We start from the raw sequence: 23,450 nt of genomic DNA on the forward strand, positions 1-23,450 counted from the left end.
TAGGTCCCTTAGTTCCAGTGAAGGGATACATATACAGTTGAAGTCGGAAGTTAGGACATCTACTTTGTGCATGACACAAGTAATTTTTCCAACAATTGTTTACAGACAGATTATTTCACTTATAATTCATTGTAACACAATTTCAGTGGGTCAGAAGTTTACTACATATACTAAGTTGACTGTGCCTTTAAACAGCTTGGAAAATTCCAGAAAATGATGTCATGGCTTTAGAAGCTTCTGATAGGCTAATTGGCATCATTTGAGTTAATTGTAGGTGTACCTGTGGATGTATTTCAAGGCCTACCTTCAAACACAGTGCCTCTTTGCTTGACATCATGGGAAAATGAAAAGAAATCAGCCAAGACCTCAGAAAAAAATTGTAGACCTCCACAAGTCTGGTTCATCCTTGGGAGCAATTTCCAAATGCCTGAAGGTACCATGTTCATCTGTACAAACAATAGTACGCAAGTATAAACACCATGTGACCACGCAGCCGTCATACCGCTCAGGAAGGAGACGTGTTCTGTCTCCTAGAGATGAACGTACTTTGGTGCGAAAAGTGCAAATCAATCCCAGAACAACAGCAAAGGACCTTGTGAAGATGCTGGAAGAAACAGGTACAAAAGTATCTATATCCACAGTAAAACGAGTTCTATATCGACATAACCTGAAAGGCCGCTCAGCAAGGAAGAAGCCACTGCTCCAAAACCGCCATAAAAAAGCCAGACTACGGTTTGCAACTGCACATGGGGACAAAGATCGTACTTTTTGGAGAAATGTCCTCTGGTCTGATGAAACAAAAATAGAACTGTTGGCCCATAATGACCTTCGTTATGTTTGGAGGAAAAAGGGGGTTGCTTAGAAGCCGAAGAACACCATCCCAACCGTGAAGCACTGGGGTGGCAGCATCATGCTGTGGGGGTGGTTTGCTGCAGGAGGGACTGGTGCACTTCACAAAATAGATGGCATCATGAGGAAGGAAAATTATGTGGATATATTGAAGCAACATCTCAAGACATCAGTCAGGAAGTTAAAGCTTGGTCACAAATGGGTCTTCCAAATGGACAATGACCCCAAGCATTCTTCCAAAGTTGTGGCAAAATGGCTTAAGGACAACAAAGTCAAGATATTGGAGTGGCCATCACAAAGCCCTGACCTCAATCCTATAGAATTTTTACCAGGATTAAATGTCAGGAATTGTGAAAAACTGAGTTTAAATGTATTTGGCTAAAGTGTATGTAAACTTCCGACTTAAACTGTATCTTTTCTTTTTACTTTTACCCCTTTTCCTCCACAATTTCGTGATATCCAATTGGTAATTACAGTCTTGTCCCATCGCTGCAACTCCCCTACAGACACGGGAGAAGCGAAGGACGAGAGCCAGCCGCACCAATGTGTCGGAGGAAACACTGTCCAGCTGGCGACCAAAGTCAGCTTGCAGGAGCCCAGCCCGCCACAAGGAGTCGCTAGAGAGCGATGGGACAAAGAAATCCCAGTTGGCCAAACCCTCCCCTAACCCGGACGACGCTGGGCCAATTGTACACCGCCTCATGGGTCTCTCGGTCACGGCCGGCTGTGACACATCCTGGGATTGAACCCGGGTCTGTAGTGATGCCACTCGGGAGGCCCCAGTCAAGGGAAATCTTAACGCTACAGCATACAATAACATTCTAGACGATTCTGTGCTTCCAACTTTGTGGCAACAGTTTCGGGAAGGCCCTTTCCTGTATCAGCATGACAATGCCCCCGTGCACAAATTGAGGTCCTTACAGAAATGTTTTGTTGAGACCTTTGGGATGAATTGGAACACCGGCTGCGAGCCAGGCCTTATCGGCCAACATAATTGCCTGACCTCACTAATGCTCGTGGCTGAATGGAAGCAAGTCCCCACAGCAATGTTCCAACATCTAGTGGAAAGCTTTCGCAGAAGGGCGGAGGCTGTTATAGCAGCAAAGGGGGGACCAACTCCATATTAATGCCCATGATTTTGTAATGAGATGTTCGATGAGCAGGTGTCCACATACTTTTGGTCATGTAGTGTATTTGTTGTCAATGTTTTAGCTTCAAACTGGTGGCAGTTGTGAAGAAAAGTCAATAGTTGGAAGAGTTGTAGAGTTAATTGAACATAATTACGTTGTTGATTAGATGTTTTTTTCATTAATTAGTCAATTTTTACTTTTGGTCATGTAGTGTATAAGGAAGATCAGGAAACATATTTTTTTTTTAAAAATAATCATATATTTAACCCCTTATTTTTTGGCACTAAACAGTCTCCATATATATTTACATTTTTAGTCATTTAGCAGACGCTCTTATCCAGAGCGACTTACAGTTAGTGAGTGCATACATTATTATTAATTTTTTTATTTTATTAATTTTTTTATACTGGCCCCCCGTGGGAATCGAACCCACAACCCTGGCGTTGCAAACGCCATGCTCTACCAACTGAGCTACCTCCCTGCCAGCCATTCCCTCCCCTACCCTGGACCAATTGTGCGCCGCCCCATGGGTCTCCCGGTCGCGGCCGGCTACGACAGAGCCTGGATTCGAACCAGGATCTCTAGTGGCACAGCTAGCACTGCGATGCAGTGCCTTAGACCACTGCGCCACTCGGGTACCCACTGGTACCGGGGGACCTTCAGACGAGTCTTGTGAGGGCTGTGGGCGTCATGTACAGTACGTGTTAGTGATAGTCTCACCTTTCCACAGAGGGGTCATATGAGTGTGTTGCCCAAACTGTTCGGATGCTACAGAGAGAAGTAGGCAGATCAGCTGTACCAACTTCAGACGACTCCCAAGACGCTTGTGGGGGTTCTATAGAGGGGTCATAATAGTTTGTAGGCCAAACCGTTCGGATGCTACAGAATATTTTTTGAGAAGACACATTTTTGGGATGTCTCATGGTCTGACAAACACCGCTCTGGGTCTGTCACCTTTCACCGCAGATGCGGAAGTGCGACTGAGGTGGATGCCGTGGATTGAGACGCATCCAATGAAAAAATAAAGATATCTCTAGCTTAAACTGACAGGTTTTTATGAGGATTTTTATTATGCTATTTCGATTTTCATGGGGTGCGGACATCGACCTTAGGGGGATAGTCTGCACAACGAGGATATCTAAGGAAAATCTAACATCGTTCACCTCAGTTGCACTCTCTCTGACAACATCATGAAACTTTTAGACACCAACTACATCATTTCCCCCATTCTGATTCATACTTCTTCCGACTGTGTCACGATGTCGCTCTGATGTGAATACCAGCTTCATACCCTCATACTGTGTCCTACAGTGCAATGCTGCGGTGGACTGGCCACCCAAACAAAAAATGCCATTTACCGTAATCATTTGGCCAGGGGGCAACATTAATCTAAAACCCTGCTAACTAATTAGCTAAGTACAGCTCTCTCTTCCATATTTCAGTGGGTTGAATAAGGCCTGGCTTTGGCCTCACACTACTTGGAGGTGATTGAGCACCGAGGCCCATCTATGGCTGTGATGGCAGAGGAGTTATGAAGGCAAAAGCTGCCAATACTCATCACCTCCTTTCCCTGGGTGTTGGAAGACAGAGGCTTTGATGAAAATGTCAAGCCGTCTTTTTATTATTGAAAATCATTAGCTGCTAAAGATCACAACAGCGGAGGAGAGCATAAACAAGAGATGGTAAACAGAGGTAAGAAGAGGTAGGGCTGGGGTGGTTTGGGCTAACCGTGCTGTCTGTGGTCCGGGACAGACAGATGGATGGACAGACATACACAGACAGACAGACAGACAGGCAGACAGACAGACAGGTATGGAAGTGGAAATGCTGTCAAAGGCCCATTCATCATTAGCAGAATGGACGTGCTACAGGAGGCGCCATTTCCCTGCACTCTTTGATGCGTGTCTTTCTATTCTCAGTACGTACACACAAACACACACACACACATACAGTGCCTTCCAAAAGTATTCATCCCCCTTGGTGTTTGTCCTATTTTGTTGCATTACAACCTGTCATTTAAATTGATTTTTATTTGGATTTCATGTAATGACTGTAAGTCGCTTTGGATAAAAGCGTCTGCTAAATGGCATATTATTATTATTATTATTATTAATGGACATACACAAAATAGTCCAAATTGGTGAAGTGAAATGAAAAAAATAACTTGTTTCAAAAATTCTAAAAAATAAATAACGGAAAAATGGTGTGTGCATATGTATTCACCCCCTTTGCTATGAAGCCCCTAAATAAGATCTGGTGCAACCAATTACCTTCAGAAGGCACATAATTAGTTAAATAAAGTCCACCTGTGTGCAATCTAAGTGTCACATGATCTGTCACATGATCTCAGTATATATACACATGTTCTGAAAGGCCCCAGAGTCTGCAACACCACTAAGCAAGGGGCACCACCAAGCAAGCGGCACCATGAAGACCAAGGAGCTCTCCAAACAGGTCAGGGTCAAAGTTGTGGAGAAGTACAGATCAGGGTTGGGTTATAAAAAAATGTCAGAAACTTTGAACATCCCACGGAGCACCATTAAATCCATTATTAAAAAATTGAAAGAATATGACACCACAACAAACCTGCCAAGAGATGGCGGCCCACCAAAAATCCCGGACCAGGCAAGGAGGGCATTAATCAGAGAGGCAACAAAGAGACCAAAGATAACCCTGAAGGAGCTGCAAAGCTCCACAGCGGAGATTGGAGTATCTGTCCATAGGACCACTTTAATCCGTACACTCCACAGAGCTGGGCTTTACGTAAGAGTGGCCAGAAAAAAGCCATTGCTTAAAGAAAAAAATAAGCAAACATGTTTGGTGTTCGCCAAAAGGCATGTGGGAGACTCCCCAAACATATGGAAGAAGGTACTCTGGTCAGATGAGACTAAAATTGAGCTTTTTGGCCATCAAGGAAAACGCCTCTCATCACCCCGAGAACACCATCCTTTCCGTTTTTTTGTCTTATTTCTTGTTTCTTTCACAATAAAAAATATTTTGCATCTTCAAAGTGGTAGGCATGTTGTGTAACTCAAATTATACAAACCCCCCAAAAGTCCATTTTAATTCCAGGTTGTAAGGCAACAAAATAGGAAAAATGCCAAGGGGGATGAATACTTTCGCAAGCCACTGTACACACGATCCCCTGCACAAACGCATGTGTCTCTGTGTGTGCTTGTCTGTGACAGGACAGCTATGTCCCTCTACATGGGAGAAGGATGTTCTTGGAACACTGAGTGACCCGTGATGCTATGTTCCACACTAGGTCTGAAGGAACCACAGGCTAACTGTACAACACCACACAATCACCATGGTTATTGTTATTGAGACTATTTCAAATCAAATCAAATCAAATTTTATTGGCCACATGCGCCGAATACAACAGGTGCAGACATTACAGTGAAATGCTTACTTACAGCCCTTAACCAACAGTGCATTTATTTTTTATAAAAAAGTAAAAATAAAACAACAACAAAAAAAGTGTTGAGAAAAAAAGAGCAGAAGTAAAATAAAATAACAGTAGGGAGGCTATATATACAGGGGGGTACCGGTGCAGAGTCAATGTGCGGGGGCACCGGCTAGTTGAGGTAGTTGAAGAAATATGTACATGTGGGCAGAGTTAAAGTGACTATGCATAAAAATTAACAGAGTAGCAGCAGCGTAAAAGGATGGGGTGGGGGGGCAGTGCAAATAGTCCGGGTAGCCATGATTAGCTGTTCAGGAGTCTTATGGCTTGGGGGTAGAAGCTGTTGAGTCTTTCGGACCTAGACTTGGCACTCCGGTACCGCTTGCCGTGCGGTAGCAGAGAGAACAGTCTATGACTAGGGTGGCTGGAGTCTTTGACAATTTTGAGGGCTTTCCTCTGACACCGCCTGGTATAGAGAGACAAGACGATGCTGTAACATTGTGTAACTGTTTAAAGAACAAGTATAGACAACTCAATGCTTTAATGTTATGTAAGCGTTTAAAGAAGCGTTTTTAAAGCTTGATATTTTGCATCCTTTCACGGTTGAAGGATGGTTAAGTACATAGCGCTGATGATCATGAGCTCATTTTAGTTAACGCTGCTATGGGAATTCATCATTACAGTCTTCACATGACATACAGCAGCTGCAACTGCAAGTGTGGGATTTGCAATTCATGCATCTTGTGCTCATATTACTTTTGAATGATTACAGTTTTACACCGTATAGTACAGAAGCATCTCAGTTGCTTCACTGCGTGAAAAAAGCCCTGGAGGAAGTTTAGAACTCCTTGCGGCTCTAAGAAGATTCAACATGTCCTCCATGACACTAATATGCCACCTAGCGGCTTAACATGGCAATGAGACATCGCTGGCCAGTTTCTCTATGGGGGATTGACTAAGAATGGCCACTATAGGCACCAGTGATGCTCTTTTATGAATGACATTGAGAGGAATGTGGGACAGTTACCACTTATTCTTAAAATTACACAGAATGCGGTGCTGCAAAGTTGCTTCCTTTTGTCATCTGTCATAGCAGATTGGCCCATCATTGACAATTCAACGTCTTCTCCATTTTGGTTCAAAATAATTTCGTTGAAATTATGTGGAAACAACGTTGATTCAACCAGTGTGTGCCCAGTGGGATGTTCATAGAAACAGATTGTTAATATGAAACAAATAGTTCATAGTCTAACTGTTATTTACATGACAGCACACAACATGCGTCACCCTAAGGGGTCAGACACACCGAATGATATGTGTAGTTGTTACTTCGGGCCCTAGTGACAGGTGTCTGAGAACAGGGAGAGAAGCAGTGTGGTTTGGCTAATGTTTTCTCCATCCCAGGAGGGGGAAAGCTCGGAGGAGTGCACAGCTCCTTGTCTGTAACCATCACACTCTACTGGCTTTGAAGTCTTATCAGAGCGCCTGGGACCCCTAAATGAGTGTGTGTGTCTGTGTGTGTCTGTGTGGTGGTGGGGGGGTATTTGAGTAAGTGTGAATTGTGTGATGTGAATATGTATGTGCATGCGTGTGTGTGTGTGCCTGTGTGTGTGTATACTCATGCTCAATAGCTAGCAAGACAAGTCTTTGTACAGTCTGTCTTAATATTTGTGTACTCTGTGTCTGTGTGTGTATGCATGCCCTGTGGGAATGCTCTTCAAACAGTCCATGCCACAGCGCCCAGTGTCTCAACACTAACAAGGCAGCTCCCCCTGACTGACTACCACACACACACACACACACACACACACACACACACACACACACACACACACACACTGGCCCGCTGCACAGGAACAGTAACAGGTGTGGAGGGCAGGATTGACTGAAGCTCAATTAGCTGGAGCAGCCCCTCCACCTGTGGCTTCCCTCAATCTGTCTTCCAAATTAACAAATACACACACACACACACACACACACACAAACGACCACACTGCGCCTGACTGCAGACACCTGCACATTGACACGTCTGTGTACGTGTACAGAGTAACACATTAATTACTCACAAAGAAAATAATGTGCACGTACGCACGCACACACATTCCCTAACACACACCCCCATCAACAACTAGAGAGCCAATTTCAGTGGAGTGGCAGTGTGGCAGACAGTGGATTTTAAAGGACTTCACCTTGCAAACCCATGTAAACCCATTAAAAGTCTCCTAAGTTTCCTCTCTCTTTCCTTGTCCCTTTCTCTCTCTGCTCTCTACTCTCTCTCTCTCTGCTCTCTCTCTCTGCTCTCTCTCTCTCCCTCTCTCAGTCCTCTTTCTAGCTCACGCCTGTTATTGCATTTCCATGCTCTCTTTTAACTCGCCTGCATGCTGCTATTTATGACCAACCACTCTCCACCACCAGCTTATCAGGTACATCTAGCTCCTGTCCCATATTGATGCGCCTTTTTGTTATCAAAACCTCACACCTCCTTGGTTCTTCTCTCTCTTTCCCCATCTCTCTCTATCGCTCTCTCCCCCCTCTCTCCCTTCTCTCTCTCTATCCCTTCAACATCCCCCTCCTTCCCTCTCCAGTTTATGAAGGCCCAGGGACTCCTTGTCGCGATAAGGAAGCTCGGCGGCGACGTGATGGATTTTGTTGGGCAGAAAACACTTTACTTTTGGGTCAGATGAGGTCTGAATCCTGCTGGATAAGCAGGTCAAAAGGAACCGGTGTTGCAGGGAAAACAGCTGACTAAAAAGCAATGAGGAGGATAACCAGTAGACAGGATATACATCAAGTGATGGCGAGAATAAGGGAAGGAGCCGTGGATAAACCAACCGAGAGGAAGGACGAAAGCGTATAATTGATAGACTAGCAAATAGACACCTGGGAGAGGTGGAGGAAATATGAGTTGGAGGGGGATGGGAAAGAGGGATTTAGTGGTATGGCTGTAGTAATCTGGTCTCCCCAGTGCAAATGATACCTGTGGTTCTGTTCACTGCGTATGGCAGTAGTACTATCGTCAGTGTATGAAATCAAGATGACAGGGCAATGTAGTTCAATGGGCTTGACCAGGGATGAAGTGTTGTCCTGTGTTTGATCCAGTGACTCCAGCACTGTGAACCCCTGCTGACAGAGGAAGCCATAAATCCATGGCTTTGAGGTATCCGCTCACTCTGTGTTGAGAAAACCCTCATTTTGAGGTCGACGGTGACTCTATGAGACACTTTACGTTGAGATAATCAAGCAACCTCAGGGCCTGTTGTTGACTTCCTTGTGAGATGAGCAGCTGTATCGCGTTCATGTTATTTGCCGACCTTGACCGTCTCTCAGGTTGGGAACCACATACCTATGATGACATCATGACAGATCCCTAAGATGGGGTAACACATACCTAGGGGTCTAGGGTTTTTTCTCAGTCAGCTCATGTTGTCAGAAACTATAGACATCCATGACCATCCGTATATAACCTTGTTATGCCTCAGAGGACTGAGTGAACTGACCGACAGGGACCACATCTGGTCCTGGTCACACCTACCTCACCTGTAACAACATTTATGGCTCACACATGGGCCTGTACGACCACTTAGAATGGCACAACACATCCCTCTGATGCATGGACACATAAAGCCAGCAACGTATCATTTATGTAGCAATATCATCATCAATATCGATAAACAACCAGGAGAACAGCCAGGAGAAACGTTTGTGTGCACTGTATCTGCTGCATGCATGTAGGGGAAATCAAAGGGCTACGGTACTCCATAATTACTTTCCATAGCACAGCAGTTGGATGCAGAGTATGTGAAGTGTGTCTGATAAAGAGTGCATGAGAGGCTTGATACAGAATTCCCTGTACTGTACTGTAGAGAACTTTCCTGTATGTAGTAAATAGTTTCAAGTTTTATTAGTCGTATGTACAGGATACACATGGTATAAACTGTCCAACAAAATGCTTACTTGCAGGTTCCTTCTCGACAATACAACAACAATAAGAAATAATACAAGATAGGAATACGAACATAAGTAAATGGCTCAGTAGAATAGAATAAACATCTAAGCATAATTATAATACAAGGAGGAATAGTTTATAGTCCATATTTACACGTATATTGGGGAAGGGGGGATTGGGAGGAAAGTGTTTAAATTGTGTAGTATTTTGCAATAATAATAAGAGTCTGGTAGCAGCAGTTGTGATGTGTGTACAGCATGAATGTATATATGTGTGTGTATGTGTGTGTGTGTGAATGTGTTTGTGTGAGTGAGTGCATGTGTGCTTAGGTGCGGAGAGTCAGAGCAGGTGGTCAGTCCAGTTCAAGTGTTCAGCAGTCTGATGGCTTGTAGAGAGAAACTGTCTCTGAACCTGTTGGTATCAGACTTCATACTCCAATACCGTCTTCCCAATGGTAAGGGAGTGAACAGCTCGTGGCTGGGGTGTGTGGGGTCCTTGATGATGCTGTGGGCTTCCTCAGGCACCATAGACTTCCTGGATGGGTGGTAGGATGGTCCCAGTGATGTACTGGGCCATCTTCACCACCCGCTGGAGGACCTTGCAGTCGTGGACGGAGCAATTCCCATATCAGGCCATGATGTAACCGGTCAGGACGCTCTCGATGGTGCAGCGGTAGTATTTGGAGAGGACCAGGGGTGGGAAGCCAAATTTCTTCAGCCGCCTTAGGAAGTAGAGATGCTGTTGCGCCCTCTTGACAAGAGTGGTGGTGTTATTGGTCCATGACAAGTCCTGAGTGATGTGGACGCCGAGGAACTTAAAACTGTTGACTCTCTCTACTACAGTCCTGTTGATGTGGATATATACAGAGCGTACTGTACTGTATGCCAGCTGAGGCCCAGTGACTGTCTGTCTACTGCTCCATGCTGTACGCTGTTGTGCGTGTGGCTCCCCAGAGTGAGGAATGAGTGTTCTCTAGGGCCATATTAACTATAATGGAAACAATGATGTGGAATGAGCTCTATAAACCCCTACTCACCTTGAAACTTCAGTCTGCTCCACTCCAAAATCTGTCATGGCTCTGAGTCTATTCTGCTCAGTGCGGTGCTCTGTGCGGTGCTCTGTGCGGAGCTCTGTGGGGTGCTCTGTGGGGTGCTCTGTGGGGTGCTCTGTGCGGTGCTCTGTGGGGTGCTCTGTGCGGTGCTCTGTATTTCATTACTTCAACAACGGACTGTGGCATAGCCATTGAGAGGTTGTTTCTGTCATGTATTTATGTCCCCAGACTACACTATCATAGATATCGTAGTATCAAACTGCAGCATCAAACCGTTTCCTCATCACTCATGACTTGGGACTCAAGATATGAAACTATTGCAAAACATTATTTTGCAACACTGCTACAGGATTCATTAAAGGCCCTGTGCAGACAAAAATGTGATTTTCCTGTGTTTTATGTATATTTCCACACTATGAGGTTGGAATAATACTGTGAAAGTGTGAAAATTATGATAATGCCCTTTTAGAGTAAGACCTGTTTGAAAAGACCGCATGCTCCAAACCTTTTTGCCAATAACACTACATTTTCTGTTTTCCCCTCCCCACTCAGACCACACCCAGACAGTCCTAGCAAAGAAGCTATTTTTTTTTCTTTTTGACCATTTTAACCTGTTAAACTATCCCCCCCCTCCCCCACCAAAAGTGCACACATTTAGTATGCATGGAAAGAGAACACCCTGATGGTCATTGTAAAGCAATGCATTACCTTTACATTTACATTTACATTTTAGTCATTTAGCAGACGCTCTTATCCAGAGCGACTTACAGTTAGTGAGTGCATACATTTTTCATACTGGCCACATTACCTTGTATGAATCCGCCACATGCGGCGTTAAGTCTGAAGTTTCCTCACCTGTCTGTGTCTTATTTTTTTAACTTGAAAGCCCTGATTGCTAAGGTCATTTTAAGATGTCAGGCTTGAAAATCCGTTCAGACATTTTGGCACAGTGACTCACTACCCAAACCAGACGCAACTTGTTTGAAGTGGCCAAAAGATGTCACGTAATTGCTATCTAGTGGAGGAACTGGGAATCAGACAGAGGATATATTTACATCAATGGATAGGTAGAGACTTCTCCTCATATGTATATCATTCATGTAAGAGGAAAAATGAAAACAGCTATACACTTCAGTGTTTTTGGGCCTGCTGTATTTCTGGCTCTGTAGTCACATTGTTTCTGACACCTTTTTCAGAATCACACAGTTCTTACCTTTCTAACAGTACTAAGCATGTGTTTGTAGGACCTATCATTTTGAAACCGAAATTTACTTTATGAGGGTAGTATACAATATTGCAATTATTATGCGTTGTTTAGAAAATTCCACCAGAGGGGTTGAGAGTTTATCAGGTGAATTGAAAACAATCACAGTAAGGTATTAATTGTTACCCAGAAATGAGTTGATATTGAGATAAAAACGGCTGCATTGGACCTTTAATATGACAGTGCATCATTCCATCAAAACGTCCCCTTATGTAAAAGTTCAAGTCAAGGGCTAGACACACATTACTACCTAACTGACTGAGTCTCATCAGGCCTGAGTAATAGGAGGTCATTCATATAATAGTGTTTGTTAATTCAGTTTAAGCAGACAAATGCTTGAACAGGCAAATGTATCCTTGGATAAATTACACCTTCAAACAGTGTGTCCAATAGTTGGCCACTGGAGAGCTGTGCCAAAGAGAGAAGAATCCCAGGAGTGGGGTTATCAATCAGGACTAATGAGTGAGGCAAAGTGACCAGACCAAATCATTTGCATAGTAATGCCTCCAACAATGTGTCTGGCAGTGGCTGGGCCTGCCATGGCTGAGAGGGCCTAGTATCGACCGTCTCTTCACAGCCCGGGACAAGAGGAGTGTTCCAGGAGTCCAGAATAGCACACAGCCTTCGATCCTACACTTTTTCAACCCTCCATTAATCAATCAGGGAAAAAATTAGGCACCCAACCAGCTAACCAATCGATCTATTTGTCTGTGATGGTGCGAGGGAGGGGTTTGGGTATGTGATGGGGTTGTTTTGAATGAAGAACGGGGAGTGCGGAGGTGAGAAGACAAAGCTTTGGAAGAATCGTAGATATGGGTGGATAACTAAAGAAATACTGTTCGAAAAGGTTATCGAGAAGATGAATAACTTCAGTGGTACCATTGGAGAGAGAAGAGAAAATATTATTTTCTCCTAAATGAGCCGAGACTTTTCAGTGCCTTTCTGCCTCGCTTCCATGATCCCAATCACACAAGACTGAGCTGGCCCTCCCAACGAATAACAAACACATTACCCAGCATGCCATTTGTTTGGTGTCCTTCAGCAGCGAGCCAGCTGACTCATTATTTAGCTTCTGTGGAGGACATGTGTATCCTCTCTGCCCCTGGAAGTGGGACAAACAAACACAAACAGACCCACTGACTAAGTGCGTCAAACTTATTTTTTCTTCAAACCCAGTGTTATGAGGATGGAAGAGAAAGAGAGATCCCGCAGGAATGATGAGGATGACTCATCCACTAGTGTACATCTGAGTCCCATTAACTCATGTCTGCTCATTAATATTGTTACCTAAAGATAGGGCCAATAAAGTAACAGATGAATGTCTCTCTACCCCCAGGACATCTGCTTATTGTCTCCACAGCAGAGGAGGCTGGTGGGAGGAGCTATAGGAGGACGGGCTCATTGTAATGGCTGGAATGGAATAAATGGAACGGCATCAAACACATCGAATATATGGAAACTCCATTCCATCCATTAAAATGAGCCCTTCCTCCTATACATCCTCCCACCAGCCTCCACTGCTCCACACTGCAATGACACCAGTGGAACCAGTGGAGAGAGAGAGTTCATCGGAGGTGAGTGAAACATTGTCTCTGTGTCATGTGTCTGTGTGTGTTGGCCCACTTGTGTTATTTTCCCAGTGTGTCTCCATCTCCTCCTGGCAGCCATACTTCTGTGTGTTGGCCTGGGATGAAGAGGAGCCTCTGTTCTCCTACACCTCTCTGTCGCTGTGTCCATCTCTGCATCATCTCTCCACCTCTCCCTGCTGATCTACAGTACAGCAGGCAGGCTGGCTGTAAACGGTATCCTTTTAGGGCCATGAGGCTTTTGGCGCTTTGACGCAGGCGGGACACTTGACTTGACAAGGTTCTTTAACAACAGGAATGGCTTGCCAACCAGTCCACTCGCACAAAGTCAGATACAATGCAGAATACTGAGTGGAGTGAAACTGCTGCTTGCATTGCTGACTTTCCATCCTCAAACTTTCACCTTATTCTCTCCCCTCTCTCTCTCTCTCTCTCTCTCTCTCTCTCTCTCTCTCTCTCTCTCTCTCTCTCTCTCTCTCTCTCTCTCTCTCTCTCTCTATGATACAATGACTATGAGGTTCAAGTGCAGCATGTCAGCTTTAATTTGAGGGTATTTTCATCCATATCGGGTGAACCGTTTAGAAATTACAACACTTTTTGTACACAGTCCCCCCATTTTAGGGGACCAAAAGTATTGGGAAAAATGCACTTATATGTGTATTACAGTTTTTCTCAATTGCTAAAACACAATTTCTGAAACCTTGCTCCATTTCCTGAAAACAAACACAAAACCTCATCTTCAAGCACTATTTACAAAACCTCTGACTCCTCTCGCAAAAAATGAAACATTTGCCTCAAAACAGTTTTACCTGTGTTCAAAATCAAACATTGCTCTCAAATCATAAACAAAGTTATCAAAATGATATACACTCTCAAGCAGTCAGTAAACAATACACCGAAAAATAGAAAACACATTGTTCAAAACATACAGTTCTCAGGGAGAAGTACATTTTTAATCTCAAAACAAATTTCATATTTTCCGTCATTGTCTTTTGATGAACGAAAACATGTTCTATCATAGTAGCTCAAAATTGACCAGAAATGACTACTCTGCTTTGCTCTTTGCAATTTTGTTTTTTTGTTCTTCCTCCTCCTTGTACCCCTATTTTTACGGTACTGTACCCTGCATCTCACAAACTTGTCCTTTGTCTCTGTGATATTGTAATTCTTGTTCTTTGTTGATATGAACCTGCAACCAGTCAAAATCTATTGAGCAGTCAGTACTGTTAACAAATGGAAAGCACAATGTTCAGGACCATACAATTTGTCCATTGTACAGTATACTGCCTACAATGCACTGTACTACAGTATACAATACTAAAAGGGACAAAAATCAAAGGAGTAAACATGTGATCAATGTGCTTCTTCTTGTCTTTGGGCTGGGTCAGGCCAGAGCACTTCGTCGACATCACAAGCAATATTGTCCCTCCTGAGGCAACGGGGGAAGAAGCCTCTTGTGTGCCGTATCCAGCCCTGACATGATTCCTCACCTATATCACCACAGGGTAAATCCATGGCTTGCAGCAGATTTACTCTGGTGTAGGGTTGTCTATCATACACTTTCCATCTCCAAGAGGAGAAAAACTCGGATTCAGGAAAGGCGAGTATGGAGGGAGGTACAAGTTCATAAACTGCCCATTGATGTTAAACCATTCCCTTACCTGAGCAGCTCGGTGGAAACTGACATTGTGCCACACTATCACATAGGTGGGAATGGGATTCTCATTTAGCTCTTGACCCTGCTGCTCTTGAACATGCTGCTCAAATAAAATATATATTAGATTGGCAATAAATCTTAGAAGGTGCTGGGTGTTATATGGCCCAATTGTAACATGGTGATGTAGAACACCATGGTTGCTGATAGCAGCACAGATTGTGACATTGCCACCTCGTTGACCAGGGACTTCAACAATGGCCCGCTGTCCAATCATGTTTGGGCCTCTCCTTCTCCTCTTTGTTAGATTGAAGCCTGCTTCATCAACAAAGATGAACTCATGGGGTCTGTCTAAGGATTCCAAGTCAAATATTGTCTGTGTAGAAATACAATATACTGTATGTAGGATTTTGTAAGTCGTACAGAGACAGTGCTATACTGTAGAGTACAATTAGGCCTACTGTATGCACTTCTGATTCACATACATTGTATGTACTGAAGAGTAATATAATTTACTGTAATGTCATTCACATAGTATGTGTTAGTACTGTAGACAATCTGGATTACAGTAAATGTTTCTGAATGTACACTTACTTGCACATACTGAACTTGCACATACTGAGCTCGCAGTTCTTTCACCCTTGGTGAGTTGTGCTCAAAAGGTACTCATGGTCTATGACTGTTGCTCGAATTTCATCAGATATTTCCACTCTTTGTCTTCCTCTTCGTCCTCCTCTTCCTCTTTCTTGCCCTCCTCCTCCTCATCGCCCACCTCGCATACGCACTCGTCCTCGTCCTCTCACATTGTTTCTTCTATCCATTCTCAGACTTTCTCCTTCCCACCTTCAACAACCCGTTTGCTCTCTGAACTGGCGTATATTGGTTGTGTCGCATCATTTGAAACAGGTTAAATCAATTTTGAGTGTTTGTGTTCAATCAATGACATGTGTTCTCTATTTGTATTCGATTGTTGCCACTTGTGTTTACCAGTATGGATGACATGTGCATTAGAGTGCAGAATGTGTTTTGAGAATGAGAATGTGTTTATAGTTTTGCTGAAAAGTCTAAGTGAGATCTGCAAATTGTGTTTTACCATGTGAAATGGTTTAAGGTATTGACAACAGACTGCATAATTAGCTAAATGAGTCCAGGCAACTGAGAACTTTGTTTAGCCATGTCACGATCGTTACATGATGAAGCGGACCAAGGCGCAGCGTGATATGCGTACATTCTTTTATTTCAGTACACAACACGAACCAAAACAACAAAACAAACGATACGTGAAGTCCTGGGTTGAACACAAACCTTCCGGAACAATATCCCACTATAAACATGTGCCAACAGGCTGCATAAGTATGGTTCCCAATCAGAGACAACGAGCTACAGCTGTCTCTGATTGGGAACCACCCTGGCCAACATAGAAATACACGAACTAGAATGAAAAACATAGAAAACTAAACAAGGAAAATCCACACCCTGGCTCAACATTTAATAGTCCCCAGAGCCAGGGCGTGACAGTACCCAAAGTCGCGGACTGTGACCGCGCCAACCAAACACAACAGGGGAGGGGCCGGGTGGGCATTCCGCCTCGGAGGCGGATCCGGCTCCGGGCGTGACCACCACTCTATCTCTACCCCCCCGTAGCGCCCCTGGTCTGGACCGGCCCCGCTGGCCGGAGCTGGACTGAACACCGGTGGAGCGGATTGCTCTGGCTCGGCGTGGAGCAGCTGACCCGGTGCCGGACAAGGCACTGGTGGAACAGGCACGGACCGTGCCGGACTGACGGCACGCACCACTGGCTTGTGCGGGGAGCAGAACGGGCCGGACCGGGCTGGCGACGCGCACCATTGGCTTGGTGTGGGGAGCAGGAACGGGCGGACGGGCTGACGACGCGCACCATTGGCTTGGTGCGGGAGGCAGAAACGGGCGGACCGGGCTGACAGCGCGCACCACTGGCTTGGTGCGGGGAGCAGGAACGGGCCGGACCGGGCTGAACGACGCTCACCACTGGCCTTGGTGCGGGGAGCAGTAACGGACGGACCGGGCTGGCGGCGCGCACCACTGTCTTGGTGCGGGGAGCAGGAACAGGCCGGACCGGGCTGGCGACGCACACCACTGGCTTGGTGCGGGGAGCAGGAACAGGCCGGACCGGGCTGACGACGCGCACCACTGGCTTGGTGCGGGGAGCAGGAACAGGCCGGACCGGGCTGACGACGCGCACCACAGGCTTAGTGCGGGGAGCAGGAACGGGCCTGACCGTACTGGGAACACACCCCACTGGCCTTGTGCGGGAATCAGGAACAGGCCGGACCGGACTGGTGACACACACCACTTGCTTGGTGCGAGGAGCGGGACTGGGTTTCCTCATAAACCTCGCTCCCTCTGCTGCCTACTCAGTTCCTCTCGCCGTGCCTCCACACTCTCCTTCTCCCTCATGACCAGTGACCCCCGTAACCTAGCGGCCTCCTCTGCTAACCGGCTGAACCGCTCTATCGCAGCCTCCTGCTGCCTCGTCGTCCACGGCGTGAGCCCCCCCCCTACATTTTTTTGGGGCTTGTCTCTCCCCCGTGCTCATGGCCTCCATCCCTCTTGCCAGACTCTCACTCATCTCCTCCCAGGTCCATCCTCTCTCCTCGTCACGCTGCTTGATCCAGTCGAGGTGGGATCTTCTGTCACGATCGTTACATGATGAAGCGGACCAAGGCGCAGCGTGATATGCGTACATTCTTTTATTTCAGTACACAACACGAACCAAAACAACAAAACAAACGATACGTGAAGTCCTGGGTTGAACACAAACCTTCCGGAACAAGATCCCACAATAAACATGTGCCAACAGGCTGCATAAGTATGGTACCCAATCAGAGACAACGAGCTACACCCTGGCCAACATAGAAATACACGAACTAGAACGAAAAACATAGAAAACTAAACAAGGAAAATCCACACCCTGGCTCAACATTTAATAGTCCCCAGAGCCAGGGCGTGACAAGCCAATGGGCTTTAGTGTTTTAGCAATTGAGAAAAACTGTGAAGTAGTCAAAAGTTTAGTATTTGGTCCCATATTCCTAGCATGCAATAATTACCTCAAGCTTGTGACTCTACAAAATTGTTGGATGCATTTGCTGTTTGTTTTGGTTGTGTTTCAGATTATTTTGTGCCCAATAGAAATTAATGCTAAATAATGTATTGTGTCATTTTGGAAATAAGAATAGAATATGTTTTTAAACACTTCTACATGAATGTGGATGCTACCTCCCCTGTTATTGTAATGGCAAGAGGTTAGCATGTCTTGTGGGTATGATATTTGTGCGTCTGTAACTTTCTCACTCATCATTATTCACGATTCATTCAGGACTATCCGTAATCATAGTAGCACTGTATCATTTTGTGGTATCTGAGGAATTTATGACTTTGCTAACGTTTTCAAATGGTATCTGAGAGGATGTTTATTCAGCTTAGGGGAGCATCCTAAAGCTGAGGAAGTCTGTTAGGTGGCCTCCTGGGATTGGTTGGTAGGAAAAACACCCATATCATGGTAAAGATTATAAATACTTGGTTGAGACAAAGGAGGACAGAACAAACATATTATTTTGGGTCGCTGTTCTCCAGATGCCTGCAGACATCTGTAAACTTATGCTGAAATCTTGTGATATAAATAAACCTTTATAATCAAAGTACAGTGTAAGCGGACTCCTTGGTCTCACAGCAAAGATTAGCATTATTCTTTATAAACAACAATTTCAAATCCAAAGTGCTGGAGTACAGAGCCAAAACAACAAAAAATGTGTCACTGTCCCAATACTTTTGGAGCTCACTGTATGTTATTCTCCAAATCACATAAAAATGTATCTGATGACTTATGCACATGAACATTGATCGTGTCCCCGCTTGGTTATCTGGTTATCTGGATTCATGAAAAGCTATCTTTCAAATTTTGATAGAAAAAGCATGTTGATGAGTAAGTTAAGAAAGTAAGAATTAAAATTGACTTATTTGATAGGAATAGGTCATGCCTTTCATTAACCTCTTAAGGATCGGACCCTTTTTTTTCAAATTTTCTCTGAAAATGACATACCCAAATCTAACTGCCTGTAGCTCAAGACCTGAAGTAAGGATAAGCATATTCTTGATACAATTTGAAAGGAAACACTTTGACGTTTGTGGAAATTTGAAATTGATGTAGGGGAGTATAACACATTAGATCTGGTAAACGATAATACAAACAAAAAAACATGCATTTTCTATTTAGTTTTTTGTTCCATCATCTTTGAAATGCAAGAGAAAGACAACAATATAATATTGCAGTTTAGGCGCAATTTAGATTTTGGCCACTAGATGTGCCGAATTGGTCAATTGATGCATTTTCAAGTACATAACTATAGAGAACATACAAAAATTATATAGTATTACAAAATGTAAGTTTACACACTCCCAGGAATGTCATACATGATGGATCATTAGCTTATACACTAACTTTCACACATCTAGATGGCCGGGCGGGGTGGGTGTGGAGCCGGAGCCAGAGACAGCAAGGGTTCAAACTGTAGAACCCAGTTCCTACATTTAAATATAAAAATGGATTTTATCAAACAAAACTATGCTACATTTTATCTATGGGACCCTCAGGATGACAAATCAGAGCAAGATTACTGAATGTAAGTACATTATTTACCTTCAGAGGTGAATGTATCAAACCAGTTGCCGTGATACGTTTTTGTTGTTGTGCACTCTCCTCAAACAATAGCATGGTATTTTTTCACTGTAATAGCTACTGTAAAAATCGACAGTGCAGTTAGATTAACAAGAATTTGTCCTGGAAAATGTGCTGTTACTTACAACAGTCATGATAATCACATTAGCGCACGTTAGCTGAACCGTCCCGTATACGGGACAAGAATCCCGTAGAGGTTAAATAGCAGAAAACAAATTCTTCAGTCGTAATTCATACTGGTTATAGACTATGGCGATATTGTCTATATGAATGCAGCTGCCACTGTATTGAAGCCATTGGATGCAGTTTATCATAGCACACTATGCTTTATTACGAGCGATAGGTTCAGTACACATCACTGCATTCTGTATCAGGACATAGGCTGGCTCTCTCTGAAGTCTCGTAGATCGATGCATTGCATTATTTTTGTTTATAAAGCCCTCCTGCATAAACTTCCACTGTACCTTACTTCATTGCTAAAGGACAATACCACTCAAACTATATTTTGTTATTTGTTTCATTAGTCCGCTGTTGATACAGCCCCAAAATGTTTTGCATGTCAGCAATCAGATTTTAAAGATATAGAACTTTCAGAATACAGAAAGTGTCACAGTATGATGGGTTTTGGATCATATGCGGGCCTGATCACTGGATTGGACCTGGTCTAGAACAATGGATGGCACAACAACGTATGACAGAGGATAGGGTCAGAATGCAAAAGTCCAGAAATCAGAATATCTGTTAGTTCCTAACCTAACATTTCGGCTGTAAATGTAATTAGAGCTGTGTAGAAAACGCATTGGTCAAATCTAATATCTTAGCAGGCAATGTTCTTTTGGAATAGTCTGGAGAGATGTACCATTTTCCTCTGCGAGAATACTCATAACAGATGTTTTTGCTTGAAGTGGTTTGAAGAGGAGGCATTTTATCCAGCTCAAATGTTTTGGAATCAAACAATATCTGATAAAATTATTTGGAAGCCTTAAACTAAAATATTCATGGAATCCACAAGAAGGCGTCCGGTGGAGAAACTATCTCTAAATAGGTCATAGATTTTTCACATATTCTCTTTGCTGTTGTTAAAGCCAAGAGAAACTTCTAATACGATGTCACTTCCTTTACTTTTTTCCAGTTTCTTTCTGCATTGCCACATCTGGTAAGGCTTTCTCACTGTAATCTTACGGCTCACACAGACCTGCTCTGCATCAGAATAGGACTCCTCGGACCCCCCCATACACACTACCACTCCGTTCTCTTTCTCCTATATACTACACACCTTGGGCCCTACACTTCTCCCCCATCCCCCAAACACACTACAGTACCCCAGAGTATGTCATATGTGATTGTGAACACACACACTGATATGCAAGATCACATCCACACGCACACACACTCACTACAGCACCGCACTGAGTCTGTCATTTGAGCACAGTGTGGCAGTAACAGGCAGAGAGGAGAGCAGAGCACATGGCCCTGGTGCTCAGAGTGAGGTAATACTGCTGATGAGACCCAGGGAGGCGGGCAGGCAAGCAGGCAGCTCAGAGCGGGGGAGAGGACTAGAGATCTGGAGCCTGCCATAGACTCTGGCAATCTGCTCTATGCTTCTGTCAGAGGAACGAATAAGAGGAAAGAGAAGAAAGAGAGGCTTAGTTTGAGAGAAAGAGAAACCGAAATGTGGGACAGTTACCCGAAAGAATAGAGTGAAATAGGATAGAGATATGAGTTTTATCTTTAGAAAGAGGATCTGAAGAACAAAATAGAGAGATCCTGAAGATAAAACGGTCAATTGAGAGGAAGTAAGAAGACCAAATTAGAGAAAGACAGAAAAAGAGATGGAAAAATAGGAATGTGAGAGATACAATAACAGAGAGATAGATGTACTGTGAACACCCTCCTCCTCCAGTGTGTGTGAGAGCGAGGGAGTGGAAGTGAGAGAGTAAAACAAAATAAAATAAAATTCCCCCTAGGGTCATGCTGGCCTGAAAAGGAAATAGCATCCAACTTGGGTCAAGAGTGTCTGCTAAATGAACTAAATGTAAATGTACTGTATATGTAAAAATGAACAATTACAAAGCATCTGTAGAACTCTGAAATATCGAGTTCCAGCTCTGTGCTTCTCCAGTTGGCCCTCACACCTGCAACCCTGTACATGTGACTATTAAACAATCTGAATCTGAATCTGCCTCTCTGACAGAAAGCAGATAGAGCACATGGCCTCACACATCACCATCCACCGTCCACCATTCACTATCCACCATCCAACGTCCACCGTCCACCATTCACCATTCATCATCCACCATCCACCATCCACCCTGCCTTCCCACAGCCAGACGTTTATCCACCCTACGAGGCCTGCTCCTTTCTCCACTGTTCCACACTATTTTCCTTGTCTCAGGGTTGTGAGAAGCTCCGTGGCGACTCGGTGGAATGACGCCTGCCTCGCTTGCAGTATCACATGTGACTGATCGCCTATTTGCACCCAGTAGTTGAACGGTGCTTTGGAAACCGTGTCTCCATACCTTTGATTGGGGCTACATCTGGCAGAGGTACTGTTTGGATGTGAGTTGCAGCGTTTGAATGGAACACCATATTTGGCGTGAGTTATGACAACGTTTAGTGCGGGTGTAAATATTAGGAGAGGTTTGTGATGTATGCCGGAGAGCAGATCCTCCCTGCAGTAGGGCAGAGAGAGAGAGAGAGAGAGAGAGAGAGAGAGAGAGAGAGAGAGAGAGAGAGAGAGAGAGAGAGAGAGAGAGAGAGAGAGAGAGAGAGAGAGAGAGAGAGGCTGCTTTGCTCATAAAATCCCTTGGGGGGCCTTTTTGCCATTAGAGCTGGCTAGAAGCTGCTTCCTGGTGTCTGTGCCATTCCAAGTTCCCTAATGATTTGGACTCGGCCACAGCTAACTAGCATTGTGTAATTATTTCCAGCCAATGGGTGAGCTCAACTAACCAACATCACTATGTGGAGTTATTAATCCAACACACATGTTGAGAGGACATGAATATGAATGTCACAGCTGGTTCCATGTATTATCTCTAAGCCTGAAGACACCGCTGTCATCATCAGATACATACTTTGAATCTGATGCATATTCAAAAGTTGAAAACAGAGATGTAGCTACACACGGAGAGGCAGATTTTGAACGACACCTCAGAGATGACACCAACCAGCAGAAGCTTCTAGAGGACTGACAGCTTGATGAATGTGTGTGCACGTGCTCGCATGTGTGCGTGTGTGTGCATGTGTTGAAAAGGATTGTATAGCTCATAAGACTGTGCTGCAATGTGTGTGTGTGTGCATACTTCCATACGTGCACGTGTGAGTGAAAGCATAGTGAATGGACACACATGGCACACACTCGTAATGCACGGGCCCTGAAATTCATAAAGCCCACAGTGGAATCCAGATAATCTCAGCAGGTCTCCAGCTCCCCCCACTGACAGCCCACCAGAGGCTAGGGGCGACTGACCCCTCTGCAGGGCACTGAGCTACACACTGGAGCTTTTTTTCATTATTATAATTCTAATCTAGAGCATGTTTTGATCAGAGGAGGCTGGTGGGAGGAACTGTAGGGGGACGGGCTCGTTATAATGGCTGGAATGGATCAAATGTAACAGAGTCAAACGTGGTTTCCATATGTTTGATGTGTCTGATGCTGTTCCATTGATTCCATTCCAGCCATTACAATGAGCCCATCATCCTATAGCTCCTCCCACCAACCTCCTCTGGTTTTGATAGACACACAATCATGGGAAAATAACTCTCTGGTATGTAGGACTGGAGATGGAGCTTGAAACGGTGAGAGGTTTAACATGATACAGCTGTGAGGTGAGTGGAGTGTCAGTTTGGT

The 23,450-nt window shown here is 44.4% G+C and overlaps 1 protein-coding gene across 1 annotated transcript in view; it reads right to left on the reverse strand.

The window, feature by feature from the left end:
* The window catches only part of LOC121579415 (rho GTPase-activating protein 7-like), a 76,962-nt gene that overhangs the window by 52,980 nt on the left and 532 nt on the right, over positions 1-23,450 (reverse strand). The window lies entirely within an intron of this gene.

The sequence above is a fragment of the Coregonus clupeaformis genome, chromosome 13 (assembly GCF_020615455.1).
Source record: "Coregonus clupeaformis isolate EN_2021a chromosome 13, ASM2061545v1, whole genome shotgun sequence".
NCBI classification, from domain to species: Eukaryota; Metazoa; Chordata; class Actinopteri; order Salmoniformes; family Salmonidae; genus Coregonus; species Coregonus clupeaformis.